Source organism: Euprymna scolopes, chromosome 37 (genome assembly GCF_053919585.1).
Source record: "Euprymna scolopes isolate OS-2025 chromosome 37, ASM5391958v1, whole genome shotgun sequence".
Lineage (NCBI taxonomy): Eukaryota > Metazoa > Mollusca > Cephalopoda > Sepiida > Sepiolidae > Euprymna > Euprymna scolopes.
The window spans coordinates 73,790,672-73,808,655 of NC_136518.1; positions in this window are offsets into that span (position 1 = coordinate 73,790,672).

Genomic DNA, 17,984 nt, shown 5'->3' on the forward strand with positions numbered 1-17,984 from the left:
TTTTAACATTACAAAAATACCCTGGAAAGTTCACTTCTTATTAATTGAAAGAATTTTTTTTTTTTTTTTTTTTTTTTTTGCTTTTCAATTACATTATTTAATGTTACAAAAATTTAACGTTTAAAACAATCCCCGGAAAAGTTACTTCTGATTAATTGTAAGAAACAGTTTTCTGTTTTTCAACTACTTTATTTAATATTACAAAGTTTTAACATTGCAAAATGCCCTGGAAATGCTACTTCTGATTAATTACAAACATGCTCTGAAAAAGTTACTTTTGATTAATTGTACGAAAAATATTTTTTCAGCTACTTTATTAAATGTTACAAAATTGTAATATTACAAAAATTCCCTGGAAAATTCACGTCTGATTAATTACGAAGATGCACTAGAAAAGTCACTTCTAATTAATTATATGAAAAACTGTTTTGTTTTTCGACAACTTTATTTAATGTAGCAAAATTTTAATATTACAAAAATGCCCAGTTTCTACGTTTGATTAATTACAAAAATGCTTTGGAAAAGTCACTTCTAATTAATTGTTAGAAAAATTAGTTTCTTTTTAACTACTTTATTTATGTAACAAAAAGGAGAGGAGAAACATTATTTCTAATAGCTCGTTCATGGATTTTTCAACTACTTCATTTAATGTTACAAAGTTTTAATATTTCAAAAATGCCCTGGAATAGTCAGTTCTGATTAATTGGTAGAAAAAATGATTTGTTTTTTAACTACTTTCTTTAATATAACAAAGAGAGCGGAAGTAACAGAGATAAAATTACAGCGGTTGAAAGAAGGCATCCGGAAACACTAATTAGTTCGTGCATTTTGCCAAGAACAAGAATAATTTAGGGTGTTGCTCTGCAGTTTAAGAATGGTATTTGTTAGTATGCCAGAGTTGTCCACGAGGAAAACTTTGTCAATGATTCGTACCAAAACTTTGACATGATTCGTACCAAAACTATTGAAGGTTAGTTTTGTTTTAAAATGATTACAAATAATTAACAACAAAATTTGTTTCATTATTAACGTTTAAAAGTAATTAAGATTGATATTTTTATGTAAATTTGTGGTCGCATGTAAAAAAAAAAAGGAGGAGATTGTTAAATGCAACCGAAGATATTTTCCAATTGCACTTGATGGAATTCTTGCGGCGTGGAAGAGCAATTGGAAATATATAACGAGTGTATTGTATCAGACAGCAATATTGTTTTATACAAAATAGAAAACGTCGTTACAATATCGTCGAATTTTACATTTTTTATATTAATACTATAAAAACTGTTGCATTAACTAAAGTGGTTGCTTTTGTTTAATAAAAATGACAATTCCTCTGCAATAAGCGTTGCATTTTCTTTTTTTTTCTTAATGTTTATGGTATTGTTAAAACTTTGTTACATTGAATAAACTAGCTGACAACTAATTTTTTTTTACAAGTAGTCAGAAGAGACTTTTCCAGTGCATTTTTGTAATAAATCAGAAGCGACTTTTCCGGGGCATTTCTGTTATATTAAAACTTTGTTGTGTTAAATAAAGTAGTGAAATAACAACGCATTTTACTACTATTAATTAGAAGTGACTTTTCCAGGGCATTTTTAAAATGTTTAAATATTGTAGATTAAATAAAGTAGTCGAAAAACATTTTTTTTCTCTCACAATTAGTTAGAAGTCACTTTTTCCAGGGCATTTTGTAATTAATCAGGAGTAACTTTTCAAAAATAAGTTAGTTATCGCCAGCCAGGGCCTGGTCGGTGCAGATCACAATATTTATAAGTGAGTTATCACTAGCCAGTGTTTGGTCGATTCAGATCATAATACAAAAAAGTTAGTTATCACCAGACAGTGTTTGTTCGGTTCAGATCATAATACAAAATAGTTATCACCAGCCAGTGTTTGGTGCGTGCAGATTACAACACTTATGTGTTAGTTATCGCCAGCCAGTGTTTGGTTAATGCATATCACAATACTAATAAGTTAGCTATCGCTAGACACTATCTGGTACGTGCAGGTCACAATGCATACAATTTATTTATTGTCAGCTAGTGTCTGGTCGGCGCAGATCACAATACTAAAATGTTATTTATCGCCAGTTTATGTCAAGTCGGTGTAGATCACAATAGTAATAAGTTACTTATGGCCCGCCAGTGTCCGATGGGTGCAGGTCACGATACTAATAAGTTAGTTATTGCCAGCCAGTATTTGGTCGGTACAGATAACAATATTAATAAGTTAGTTATCGCCAGACAGTGTCTGGTAGGTGTAGATCACAATAGTAATGAGTTACTTATCGCAACCCAGTGTTTCAAAATTTTCATTCTATTGAAATCTATATCTATATATTTTTCTTCATTATTTGATATTAATGCTTTGCGTTATGATTAATATGTACAGAATTTAATCAATTTAAACGTTTTTAAATGTTCAGGGATTTGAATTTAAATATTATTTATTCTAATGTATTATAAGTTTTTTTTTATATATCTCTTATTAAAATTTAAAGAAAATATTAATTGTTGATATTTCTAAAACTCAACTCATGAGTTTTGGTTTAAATTGTAAATAAGAACATAACTTTTTGATTTGGATGTATTCAAATTTGCATTTGAATGAAAACTTTTCTTCGTTTTGACTTTTCTATGTAGGAGGTTTTTTTTACATCTTACTTTCAATAAATACAAAACCTTTTTTTCTTTAGAGTTTCAATACTTGAAAATGGTTTTGTCAGTCTTTTGAAATGTGCATTGGATTTATTACAAAATGAAATAATGTTTCATGCAAACATATTTATTAATTAAATATTTAGGAAATATTTTATTTCTATTTGAAAATCTTCATCGAATTCTCTTTCACTAAAATATTTAGAAATAATTATTTTTCATAGATATCAAAATTTTTTCCAGAAACTAAGAAATATTATAAGAGATAGCATGATTGTGATTTCTCACAGAAGAGACGTTGCGAGTCTGTATCGTTTGTTTTTTTGTTATTTTTCATGGCAAGTGATCGTCTGAGCTCTAGTCTATGGTCTCCCTCGCCAAAAATTCACGAGAAACATTCGTCTAACTGAAAACACTATCAATAATTTTCCCCACTCTTTATCTGTGCCTAAACCTAAATGTAGATTCCATGAACAAAACTTCTTCCTTAGAACTTCACACCTGTGGAACTCTCTTCCGTTTACCTGCTTTCTGGCTGACTACAATATGGCCGTCTTCAAGTTCTTGATAAGCCATTCCCCTTAACTAATCCAATTTACCAAATTTACACTTATAACGATTACTATGATATTGTCGTTTTGAACAGTGTACACGCTTTGACCCTTATCCTCGAGTGGCCTCTGGGCCTTGATAAGTGGCGATTCCTTTGTAAAAAAAATCATGAAAATTGTAAATTAAATTATTCAGCAATATTCTTTCTTACAATTTATAAAATGAAAAACAAACTTATTTTCATTTCCCACTCATTGGTTGTGTTGAGGCGATATATCAATGTACCAGATCTTTGCAAACAAACTCTTTATAGCGTTAAGAGTTGATATCACACTTTGAAAGAGTGACGTCCATCTTGAATACGAGTCTCCATATCCTGTGGAATACAGATTCTGCAAACTAGACCAGCAATATCCATTTAACATCAAAATAAGAGTAAAGTCAGAATAATTTTAATGATGATAACAGTCAAAACTCATCTATTAAATTCCAACAATCAATATCTATTTCAACGATAACATTAAAAATGCGATTTAAAATTCAAATAACTTCAATAATAGTAATAATAAAAAACTCATCTAACAAATTCAGACATTCAATTTCGTAATGAATTAAGAATTTTTGTTATTATCCAAACACGGTAGTTTAAACTACTTTATTTAATGTGCCAAAGTGGTTAATATGGTTAAGTGGGAGCTCATATACGGCATAATCGCGTTGACACACAGGTTCTCGTCAGATCACCGAAGTAAAGCAACGGCGAGCCTGTTTAGTACCAGATGGGTAACCATTTGGGAATTTTAGGCGCTGTATGTGCTCTCCGTTTAATCTGCATTTGTTTCTAGTCGTCTTGTACACTTCATTTGCCACTGGTATTTAACAATGTCGACTCGGGAGGGGTGTAGTTGGAGATTGCGCACCTCCTGCCAATAAGACTTCAACGCGCAGGCACCCCTTCGTGGGTAACCATAGTCTGTCAAAGACTGAGGGAGCCCCTTTTTTGTATGCAGTTTTAGTCGTTTAGAACTGCTTTAAAACTTAACCGTTCACTCATTTGTCGACCAAATTTCAAACCATTATGACAGTTTATAGATCCCCCTTCTCAGCTATATTGTAAAAAAAATGTCAATTTTTGTTCAGTAAAACAAAAGTTATGATGAATTTACTGGTGTTCAAAATCGTAAAAAAAAACGCAAGGAGGTGAACAGTGTTTTTATGACTTGTTTCCATAGCAACCATATCGCTTCAGTGGCTACTGTTGCTACCAATTCACCGCTCTCACGAAATGAACAGTAACAAGTAAAACAAGGAGAATGAAAGAATAAAAGGGAGATAATTGGGGGATTTTTATTGAAAGCAGACGAGTGCCGTACATTGTTATTATATATATATGTATGTTAATGTTTATGGGGCAAAAAATAAGACTGAAATTAAACAAAGAGCAAGTTAATTTACTAGGAGCCTGAAAAAAAACAGATTACAACAGAAAAATGTGAGCATGACAAGTAATATGGTTAAGTTTAAACGTGGAAAAGTAAAGGACTAGTTGTTAAAACTGGAAAATAAAAGGACAAGATATTCTAGTAAAAATATAATAAATTTATAACTTAAAATATTGCAGCATTGATATTTAAAAAAATTCAATTCATAACATTATATAATCAATTCTTAATGCTACAATATTTTAATTTCTAAATTTATATTTTTACGAGAATATCTAGTCCTTTTCTTTTCCAGTTTTTACAACTAATCCTTTACTTTTCCATGTTTAAGCTTAACCATATTACTTTTCATGCTCGCATTTTTCTTATTGTAATAAAATATATATTTTTACAAGTGTTGCCATATCATCTGCCAACATCCAACACTGTCATTGCTTTGTTTAACCAAATCCCACTAATCAACCGCACTTCTTACTGATCCCATTTTCTTACAACTATGATTGCAAAAGTTGATATGTAACATATTTCTATCAAATCTTATTACTTACCCGCCTAATTAACAGGTTGTTAAAAAAGGATAGTGAGATAATTAATACTAACTGATTTACAAGTTATTTGGATTGAATTAAAATCTCTATTTAAAAAAAAATGGCGCATGACTATAGTTCTACTTCTTGTAATAATATATCTAAAGCAGTTCTTCGTATCTGTCTACAAAAATATATACTTCATAATCCACGGTCTGATCGGAACTAACGTTACACTGATCATTCTATTGAAGGACATTCTATTGTTTGCTTATGTGTTGATGTTTTCAACTACCGTGGAATTTCCTTTCTGCTAATTATTATTATTATTATTATTATTATTATTATTATTATTATTATTATTAAAGAAATCCAACAAGTTGTATGATTCTTGTTTCGTGTCATTGTAGAGGAGGTAACTCCTGGCACGTCTTCAGTGGTTGGAAATTGAGACTCAATGAAGTTTACACGTCCGATAACATGGCGACGCTTATACTTTTTTTGAGCAAGTGTAGAACACACATTATTATCATCATTACTACTACTACTACTACTACTACTACTACTACTACTAATACTATTGGTTCACAAGGAGCTTTCACACAGGTCTTAAAAGATCTCTCCTTGATAACAACCTGTGGTGTTCCCTGGAAGCTGAGTGACAACAAGTTTCCCCAGGTTTCTAGTACTCTCCATCTCTTTCGATAACATTTGCAAATGACTTTGCATTATCGCAACAGTCTCTTGCCATTGGTTTTTCACTGGCAGAGGCCATTTATCTTCACTGGAATTTGAGTGGCAATAAGCCTCTCCAAGGTCCCAGTTCTGATGTCCAGCGGGGGTCTGGTCAGTGCTCTCCTCGGTCTTACACTTTTTTGGTTGGGGGCAGGATAATGTTGTAATGGGGGATAGAGGGTTTAGAGGAATTATCGGTATGCCATTTCAACGTTCTTGGTTCCATGTAGCGCTTCATGCATTGTCTCTGCAGCAGTTTGTCTGGCCAGCGCATGTGGCTCATGTGTGTTAGTCTCCACATTCAGGAGTGTTCGTAAATATTTCAGCTGTTTTCATTATTGATATTGGTTGTATTATTATTATTATTATTATTATTATTATCATTATTATTATTATTATTATTATTATTATCATTATTATTATTATTATTATTATTATTATTATTATTATCATTATTGGTATTATAAGCTCACATGAAGCTTTCACACAAGTCAACAAACGATCGGTTTGGAGACCTGTGGTGTTCTCTGGAAGCTGAGTGACAACAAGTCTCCCCAGACGTCCAGCTCTCTCCACCTCCTTCGATAACACTTGCAGATAAATCTGCGTCATCGCAACAGCCTCATACCATTGATTTCTCGCTGGTAGTGGCCATTGGTTTATACTGGAATTTGAGTGGCACTAAGCCTCCCCACGATCCCAGTTCTCTTGGCGCTTGTCCAGCGGAGGTCTGGCCAGCGCTCTCTCCTCGATCTTTCCATCCTCCTTGACCCTTCTCGACTCTTTGGTATCACTTTTCTATTGGGAGGGGACGGTGATGAGACGATGGGGGATGCATGATAATGGTGTAGAGCTTGTTGATATGCAGCTTCGGCGTTCTTCATTCCCTGTAACGCTTCTTTGTTATATTGTCTTGTGTTATTCCCCACATTCTAGGGTTTTCCTTAATATTTCAGCCGTTTTCTTTATCGTTAGGCGTTGTATTTTCGCAGTTATTCCTCTGATTCCAATTACTGCCATTTTTTTTTTTCGAAGTTTTTCGGAATTGTTCCTAGTGCTCTTACTATTACCGGTACTATTTTGATTTTCTTCATCATCCAAATCCCTTTTAACTCTCTGGCTAGCTCTGTGTATTTGCTTCGTTTCTTCTTTTCTTTCATACTCACCCTGTGGTCAGCTGGGACAGCAAAGTCTATGATTTGACAGGATTTTTCTTTCTTGTTAATTATTACGACATCTGGTCTTCTTGCTTGGATGGGGTTGTCCGTCTGTATGTCCATGTCTCATAACATTTTGTGGTTCTCGTTTTCGAGTGCTGTTGCGGGTTTATGCTTGTACCATTTGTCTGTACGCTCGAAATGCAGTCGTTGGCACAATTCCCAGTGCACCGCCCCCCCCCCCCGTGGTCATGCCTGTTTTTGTATTCCTTTTGGGCCAGTTTGCTGCATTCACTTGCTATATGGTTTATCGTTTCGTCTCTCTGTCCACATCGTCTGCATTTGCTGTTTTTTTTGTGTTTTATCGATCCTTGCTTTGATATGGTTGGTTCTTATCGAGTTATCTTGTGCTTCAGTTATTAGAGATTCAGTTTCTCGGTTTATATGTCCTTTTCGCATCCATGTCCAGGTGTTTTCGTTATTCTCATCTTTTGTCATTCTTATGAATCTTCCGTGGATTTGTTTCTCTTCCCATTTCTCTTTTCTCGTTTTGTCGTTCTCTCTGTTTTCTGCTTTGTTGTTTTTTTCGGTGTCTCTCGCTGCCATAATTATCCTTTCAGTGTTTTGCATTATGTATTTTTCTAGTTCTTTTTTCGTATCCTTCACACAGTTTTCTATATAGATCAGTCCTCTCCCGTCGTCTTTCCTTTTCACGTAGAGTCTGTCAGTATCATCCTTTGGGTGTAGTGCATTATGCATGATCATGAGTTTCCTGGTCGAGTTGTCTCAGTTCTTCTTTTGTCCATCCTATAAACGATTATTATTATTATTATTATTATTATTATTATTATTATTATTATTATTATTACACTTAATAAATACTCGCATTTAATAATATATTACTTTTTTCACAGCCTCTATAACGCAACGTATGAATAAAAACAACTCGAATAAAAAGATCTAAACAAAATCAGAGGCCAAAACAATCGCTTATTTGGTATCACATTACTCTTCTTTTTAGCCTCCCATTTTAGGAACTCTGTCTAATGGTCTTTGTAGTGTGTTGCTATTACTTTTAATCGTAGTTCAATTCTGGATGAGCTTATTTGATCCAATAACCCGCGCAGTACAAATAACGGACGCTGTCGTTTCCGGCTGTTTGCGTTATGTTTCAACGACGCGATAAGTCTGAAAACCAGATGTCTATTTGCTATAAAGTCTCTCCGTCTGGATGTGTTAGTTAAATACGAAAAAGTCAACAAATGTGGCGCAACGTAAAAATAAAGAAAGACAAGAATAAACGTGTGCGAATAGTTTCTCATCTTAAAAATACCAAGGAAATCGAGAGGCCAAAAAGAGAAAGAAAAGCAAATGATGAAATATTAAATAAACGACAGGGAGAATTAGCTTTGCTGCCAAACAACGAAGGGAATGCGCGAAGGAATGGAGGTGTCGTCTGTTATAAATGAGGAGTTTAGTTTATTTATTTGGTGAGTGGCAGTTAACAATTAACTGAATGTCTGAAAGCGAGAGACATTTTCTTATCTCGCTATGATGGATGGCGTTTTTTTTTTTCTGTATGTGTGATTACAAATGGCGGCCGTTGAGTTTAAGCAGGAAATCAATGAATGGTGCGTCATTGATTTGACATGAAAGTGATGCAGTACGTAAATATATATTTTTATATTTATATATATATATATATATATATATATATATATATATATGCATATATATATAGATAGTATAGATAGGCAGATAGATAGATAGATAGATAGATAGATAGATGATTACTTCATTTAATCACATAAATATTAATATACGAAGGTATAATTTTATGCGTAAATGTTTAAGTATTTACTTCAACAATGCTCAATACATAGGTAGAGCTAGATAGTAAGTTATGAAAATATATATATGGCAGTTTAGCTACACAGAATATTCTGCGTTTCATTCTCGTGAGAATTCGTCAGGCTTATGTCTGATATAAGCCTGGTGAATTCTCACGAGAAAGAAACGCGGATTGTTCTGTGTAGCTTAATTGCCATATATATTTTCATAACTTACTACATATATATATATATATATATATATATATATATATATATATATATATATATATATATATATATATATACAGAGCGAGAGCGGCGGGGGGGGTGAAAAATTAACAATTGTGAAATTATCAATCAACTTCATAGGGAGAACCATAACATAATCAAATTATGTGTAAAACTCTTTTAAATTTGTGCCACATAACAAGACAAAAATGAAACATTACACATCGAAAAACTTCCTTACGGTTAAAAAAAGGAAGAAAAAAAAACAATATGGAACCCATCCCATACAAAGGTAATTATTTTATTAACTTTTTTTTTTAAATACTTTTGTTTATATCTTTTTATATCTCATGGGAAAATTCCATAAAATCAATTTTACATACTCTTTTAAATTTCATTCACAGTTAATTTCTCCCTTATAAAAATCCTACCCAAGCATAAAATCAAAAATGTAATTATTATTTTTCCTCTTTTCACCATTCAACCAATTAAACATCATCATCATACAATAGTTTAATTGTATCAGCTAGACATTATATAATTACATTATACTCGTTTACATTAAATATAATTGAAAATATATCTCATGTAAATCATATAAACAAAAAAAAAGAATTTAACTCGACTTTAATTTTATTTTATTTTATTGCTACACATTTTTCTTTTTCTAATTAATTTCTACGCTCACCAGCCATAATAACTTCAAAGACATTAGTATTAATTTGGTGTCTTTCACAATTATACCCCCTCGTTTGTGCTGAGGAGGAAACGATATCTAAAAATATTTATTTCTTAACATTTTATTTGTAAATACTAAGTGAATAAATGGATATTGTTTCCGAAACGATCGTACGCGTGATTTGATTTTGTTATATTTTTTGTCCGGAGAAGCGGATTGATAATTCCACAATTGTTAATCTATAGCTCAAGATAATTATACCTATCGTGTTTATCATATATCTGCAATACTCCGCGCACAGTACCTTTAAAATATAAATACATTTAACTGAGGCTTTGCGCGTTTAGACTTTGGTCTACTACTCTCTATAATAAACAACATGGCTGACGAGAGCTTAACATCATTTACGTTTTACTATTAACTGGTCCCCTTTATCTTGGTCTTGAAACCGACGGTACCAATGTTTTTTTTCTGAACTTCTGTACCATTAAATAAATAAATATTAAGCTCTTATATCGAAAAAGTTTTTCTTTGTAATCGAGCACTTTGTTGGAATTCTTTCTCCCAAAACAGTAAACAAATATATATATATATATATTATTTTGTATTCCTGCACGTTACCAATTAAAAACGAATAAAGAAAAGTTATAAGCTTTTATACTTTTCGTATTCTTTTTTATTCGTATATATATATATATATATATATATATATATATATATATATATATATATGTGTGTGTGTGTGTGTGTGTGTGTGTTATGTATATAGTATGCATAACTTATCTATATACTATATTATATATATATATTGTATATATATATTTTTTATATATCACATATATATTATATGTATGTTATATATATATTACATATATATACTAACTGATGAGCTGTGATACAGCGAAACAGTACCGTATATGCACGACTATATATGCTCTCTATCTTGGGTTGAGCATTATGAGAAGTGATAAACAAACTGCTTTAGCGTATTAAGCGATGCTCTTTGTGTAAACAAATGGAGCATGGGCGTTTGGATAATGTTTGGCTATTGTTAATTTGTTAATTCACATGCCAATTCTAGCAGTAACCGAATAGCGTAACGGTTATAAGCGCCGATTGTCGTCTAGGCAGTCGAGTTTCAAATCTGGCTTGCGATAGTTACTTGGCTAGCTGCACTGATTAGCTGTGATACAGCGAAACATTACTGTATGTTGATAACTATATATATACTAGACCACCCGTGACCCGTTGGGTCAGTACGTTATATTAGCTATGGAATTCATGTATGAGCGTGACACTTGTGGCATAAAGAAAATAGTTTTTTTTTACATAACAGAAGCATTTCTATGAAAGTATATTAAAATGAAAAAAGAATATAGATAGATTTCTATGAGTCGTTCTGTTTATTATAATTGTTATTTTTTTTTAAATTACAGTTACTGAATTATAAGTGGTTGGTCATACTTATAGGTAAATATGCACTGAACAGGTATCATAATCCTTATTATAGTTAAATTCAAATTTTGATATATCATCTTTTAAATGAAATTGTTAGTTGAAAGTACAGAATAATAAAAAAAAAACACTCTCCACATGTTAATAATGGCTTTTTAAATAGAAAATGAAAATAAAATGTAACTTTTTTCATTTAATTTAAGCAAACATTCAGTACCCATTGTGTAAAATATTTAATTTGTATGTTAATAATAAGGTCAATAAAATTAAGACAATTCTTTTCTATTTACATTTTTTGTACAATTAATTTTTTTTAAAGAAAACTTTTGTTATCCTTTTGCTTAATTGAGACTTCTTATCAGGTTCTAACTCTCTTATATCCAGATTAATTATATTAATCAATTTATTTTATTGAATATGTATCGCTGAAAAGCACGGGTGCTTAAGCACTTATTGTACAGAAATAAATATTGTATTCATATGCTAATAATAAGGTCACTAAAACTAAGACAATACTTTTCTATTTACAACATTTTTTGTACAATTTGAGTGTTTTAAAAAAACTTTTATGTTTTCCTTTCGCTTAACTATCCAGTTTTACATCGCTCCCTTTTTCTCTCTCTCACACATACACGTAACTATTTCTCGCGTACGTAACGAAAACAGAGGGAGTAGGAGTGTTGAAATCTATAAGAGTGAAAGTGAGAGGTGTTTTCTTTCACCGCCGCTGTTTCTATTAATAATGAGTGTTGTTTTTTAAAAGGGAGAAGTTTTTTTGAAACTGCGACAGACTTTACGAAGTTGAATGTTTTTAGCCGTTAAAAAAAAAAAACTACGGTTGATTTTATAAAATTATTTATTTATAATGACATGAATTAAAGATTTCTCGCGTACGTAACGAAAACAGAGGGAGTAGGAGTGTTGAAATCTATTAGAGGGAAAGTGAGAGGTGTTTTCTTTCACCGCCGCTGTTTCTATTAATAATGAGTGTTGTTTTTCTTGTTTGTTTACTTTTGTTTTTTTAAAAGGGAGAAGTTTTTTTGAAACTGCGACAGACTTTACGAAGTTGAATGTTTTTAGCCGTTAAAAAAAAACAAAAAACTATTTGATCAAATTAAATGAAATTGTTTGTATTAAAAGCGATATAAAAATTCCGGAATTGGAATAACGGATTGAAGACGTTGCTATTTACGCATGCGCAACCGGATGTTGAAAACCGGAAATCTGATTGCAAACATACAAGATCCATAGACTTTTAGTATTATATATATATATATATATATATATATATATATAGTCTTAAAGAAGCGTTAAGTATTTTTATTAAAAAAATCACGCAAATAAAAATTTTTAAATGCAGTTTAAATTTCTATAGATATCAACTTTAAATAAAATTTCTATAGATATCAACTTTAAGTTTAACATATCGCAGATTTAGCACTTGCATAAGACGATTTACTGGTAGGAAATCCATGATTACAAAATGGGATTCAACTATGTAACGGTGAAAAAAAAAACTTAACTCAAATTTTGAAATATAAAACGGGGAATCATTAGCTGTTTATAGTGTAGCTGTTTCAGAGATTTAAAAATAGGACAGCTATTAAATTCATGGCTCTCTAGTAATAAAATATCACTTTTCTAATAAGAAATGTAAACAGATCCAATTAATATTCATGCTAATATCTAAATATTTCCAAATTATATATATATATATATATATATATATATATATATATATATATATATATATATAGGAAGAGAGAGAGAGACTGTTTATTATACAAACAACATTGGTTATATATGTGCATGCATGTTTCAGTGGAGTCCCAATTAAGAATCAACACTTCATCAGACTAAAAAGAAGTGATATTGAAACGGGTGTTAAGACCACAGTGGTTTTATAAGATATTTGGGTGCGATCTACATTCCGGGGTAAAATTGCGGTATATACTCCGGGGGGGGGGTAAAATAATTAAAAAAAAAAGTTTTGGTGGGTGAGTATGAGGATCGAACTCGAACCCTTCAGGCAAAGTTGGAAATCAAAGTGTGAAACAAAAACGTTTGACGTTAACCATTGGGCCACCGCGACATTCGACGGAGACACGTTTGAATTTATTTATTTAACTATTAAAAACAGGTGTCCGCAATAAAAGTTAACTTTGCTGCTTCCATTTGACCTAATTAAGAAGGTCAAATAGAAGTCACGAAGAGGCAGCGTTTGGGTTTGTTTACCCAAATTTGACTGCTTTTTCCCCAATAGATGTCAGGGAGGGGAAAACCAGCTCCCAATTGTCCAGATTGAATAGCAATTGTCTGATATACAACATTGATCAAAGCTGGTTGCTCCTGGACGTTTCCCGGTGTGATTGCCAGGAAAAAATGTAGGCTTTGAATTAGTTTCGCTTTTAAATACAAAAAAGCCGAATCAACACGTGAGAAGCCAAAATAGCAATAATTTTGTAAATAAATCTAGACGCAATGCGTTTTCCCAAATCCTAGATATTATTATCTAGGGCCTATATAAACACTTCTAAGCGATCGTAACCCCCCCCCTCGGGAGCGTGTGCTAGAAAAGCCCTTGCGAGACATGCACGAAATGGTCACACACGTTTTGCCTTTTATATATATAGGTACTCGCTACTATCCATATGCTCACAATCAAAAAGTATACACCCCAATTTTCCCGGAATGTAAATCGCACTCAAATATCTTATAAAAACCAATGTGGTCTTGACACCCGTTTCAATAAGTAAAAAAGATAATTAATCTGTATATATTTGTGGCCTGGTAAGGTCACAGCAGAGACAACCATGCAAAACAAAACTAAGCAAAATCCATCCCAAAGCAGCAAAACTGATGCTAGCCTGCCAGCAAAGTCCTGTGTAAAGCACAGGTATATTCACTAATAAAGGAATAAAGATGCATTAAAAATCTCATTTCTAAGCTAATGTTCTTAAACGATTTTTTTTAAAATAAATCCGTCTCCTTTTTGATGAGAAGCATTTGACTTCGAAATGTCATGGCCTAAATAGGTTCTTTTTTCCCCCATTGATCTCTAATAAAATATTTATTTAACGTTGAATTCTCATCTCTTTTCATGTATATCTATAAATATATACGTGTGTATGCGCGTGTGTGTGTGTGTGTGTGCGTGTATGTGCGTGTGCGTTATTTTTAGGTGATTACTTAAATATGTATTATGTTAAGAGTCGTCTGTGCCGAACTAAATAATTGCTTAAATACATTATAGCTAAGTGCATTATTTTATTGCCAATAAAATCACACAGCAATAAAAAATATATTTAGCAAATTTCGATTCATCAGCTTAAATGCTATTTGGGCCTGACTTTGAAAATCCGACAAGATAACTTTATATGTTAGTTCTAGTGGAAAACGTCTATGTACATATATATCTTCACCACACCATGGGAATTAGTGTCTCATCTAATACACTAGATTGGAAATTTGGCTTAAGGGATAATTCTATCAGCTTAGGGGCGCACAGATATCGCCATTAATTTTAGTGGGGCAGTCATGTTATAGGGATTGATGCCAGCAGGATGGCCAAACAAAACGTGCGAAGAAAAGCACTCTTGACACAGGACAAATAAACATGTGCGTGACCGCCTAAAGGATCCAGTTAAGTTATGCCTGATAGACGCTAGTGCGAAGTAAAAAAATTATATATTTTTTTGTTAATCTTTAACTATAGTATCGTGTTTTTTTTTTTATTAAATCTACGGATTTTGAAAGTTAAATTTGATTACTACATTATTGTTTGGTTATCAAATTGAAGCAAATTGTTATAAAACTATAACTAATTTTTTTAATCTCTGTTTATAAAATTAGCGGATTTAAATATAATAGTTTACCAAAATTTGAGATTTGCTAAGAAAATTTAAGTTAGTTTAAATGACTTCATACCTGGCAGTTTAAATGCTTCCAACTTCCTTTCAAATTTCAAGATATCACAAACTAATTAACTCCTTGTTTTCAACTTTTAACAAAATATTAAAATGGCTGACTTGTTCACAAAGAAACCGAATTTCGTTCAATAATTAATTTTTTTTTATTTTGTATTAGCACTTTTTTTGACAAATAGATAAAAGTCAGATGATCCCCCCCCCCAAGTACCAATTTTTCATTTTTGACCCCTTAGCAGCCCCTTTCCTGGATGAAAAGCGATTAAAAATTTTCCACATATCTGACTACGCTATATACCAGATTTCAAGTCTGTAAATGAAAAATGCGTTGAGTGTATAGGTTGAGAAACTTGTCCTCAGACACTGACATTTTCATATATAGATAAGAGGAAGAGGTAGTTTCAAATAATCAGCGCCACAATAAAACGTATTTTACGAATGAATCTCACAGGTAAGAAATTCATTTTTATAACATGAATAGGTTAGCCAAATTAATTAAGAATAGGAAACTAGATCTGATATTTGTAACATGTCTTATTACGATAAAGGGAGGTCGTGTTTGATTAACACTGCTAAGGAGCCATGATTTAATATACTGTGTTGTTTTAAAATCCCCGAAACAGTGTTTCATGGTAAACAACTGATGCTCCCTTAAATTAGCATTAGTACTATAGTGAATTCGAGAGAGCAAGTTGATGCAGTGATTACAGGTTATTACATGACTTACTGACTAAATAGTTTTCTAATGAATGATAAAAATAAAAATTAAATAGTTATTTTTTAGTTTTAAGGGTTAAAAAACTTCCAAGGCGTGCGCGCGTGTGTGTGTGTGTGTGTATGTGTGTGTGTGCGTATGTGTGTGTGCGTGTGTTTACGTGTGTGTATGTATGCGTGTGTGTGTATTAATAATGTTTTTTATTAGCGATTATGTATTATTTGTTACGTTCAGCTAAACGTTTTAAGGGAGTTACCTGCCCTTTGTTTATATTCGAGTCGCTCTCATTTGGAACGTATTATTATTATTATTATTATTATTATATTATTATTATTATTATTATTAATAATAATAATAATAATAATAATAATAATAATAACGTTTTATATATATATTAAACATTTGAATATATTTTTTAATTCAAAATATCTATTAAATATTTTACGTGCATAAAAATTATCCATTTAATATTTAATAGATATTTCAATTAAAAAATATATTTAAATGTTTAATAAATAGAAAAAAAGAACATTATTATTATTATTATTATTATTAATAATAATAATAATAATAATAATAATAATAATAATAATAATAATAATAATAATAATAATAATACGTCCCAAATGAGGGCGACTCGGATATAAACAAAGGGTAGGTAACTCTTTAAAACGTTCAGGTTAACGTGACAAATAATACAGAATCGCTAAAAAAAAATGCCGTTGGTAATCCTGTTTGATCCTATCGAAATCTGACCAAAACTGAGAGGACACGTGGGAAGCTTGAATATCTTTCCGCGGCAAAATTACTCTTCGAAATAACAAAAAAACAATAATAATAAAAAATAGGTGTCATTACAGACGACCATTTGACATTACGATTCGTCAATAAACAGTAAATGTTACGCCTTTTAGATTGTGTAGCTTACCATCCTTTGGGGGAAAATCATCAGCATCCCAAAGGGCATAATAACTTCATTTCAAATACATCTCTCTACACATTTACTGATTTTTTTTTTAATTTCTTTTATTTCATTGGTTTTATTGGACACAAGTGCATAATAGATGCGTCGCGATAATCTGAGTCGCCATTTTTTTTTCTGTGACCTCTGACATTTTATAATGCGACAAATTTCTACTAATGGAGAACTGTATCTAATATATGATTATCTGACAATAAAAAAAATACTAAATCATAAAATAGATTATTACAATTATTCGGGTAGCCATTCTCATACTGGCTGTTACTTTCACATTTTTGACCGATGAAATCTCCGACCTTCTTGCGGTGTATCTTTTCGAATTTGGGAACGTCTTCGTCGATCTTTGGCATATATCGGTCGAACTTGAACACTTGCATGGAAGTTATTCTAACCACCAGGTTAGATTGTTCTCATGCTGTCAGCCATGATCGTGTTAATTTTATTGTTATTCTTTATCAGCATTGCCTGTAGAAAGGATTTAACCTCCAGCATAATAAAATGATAACGATTATCCAAACTGCCATTCCTATATTGGTTTTTATTTTCACATTTCAGCCGATGTAATGTCCGACCTTCTTCCAGCGCAACTTTTCTAATTTGGGAACGTTCTAGACGGTCTTTTGACTATTTATGTCCACTTCGAAATCTATATGGCCTTTAATGTAACCATTCGAGTTGATTGTTCTCATTTCGTCAGCCACGAAAAAATAAAGAAATGGGGGAGAAACTTAGTTTTAGTGGTGCTTTTGAGGCACCCTTAATTTTATTTGGTGCTTTCAGTAGCGCTCCGGAGGGGTCAAGCGTTTTATTTTTATTTATTTATTTTTTTTTTCACCCTTCATATAAAATAAGTTATTCCGCTTCTAGGTAGTGGGGTGAGAAATTTCACATTGTTCAACATCTTATTAAGTATTTCATACTAGATCACGCTGCCTTTTTTTATAATGCTATAAAAGATAAATATTATTAAAAGTTATTTCAATTAGTGCAAAAATGAGGTTAATAGCTGAATGAATAATTTATACACATGGTTATATCGTATGAATCCAAATATTCTATTGTTAGCATTAGTTTCCCTGATAATTTTACAGCCAGTC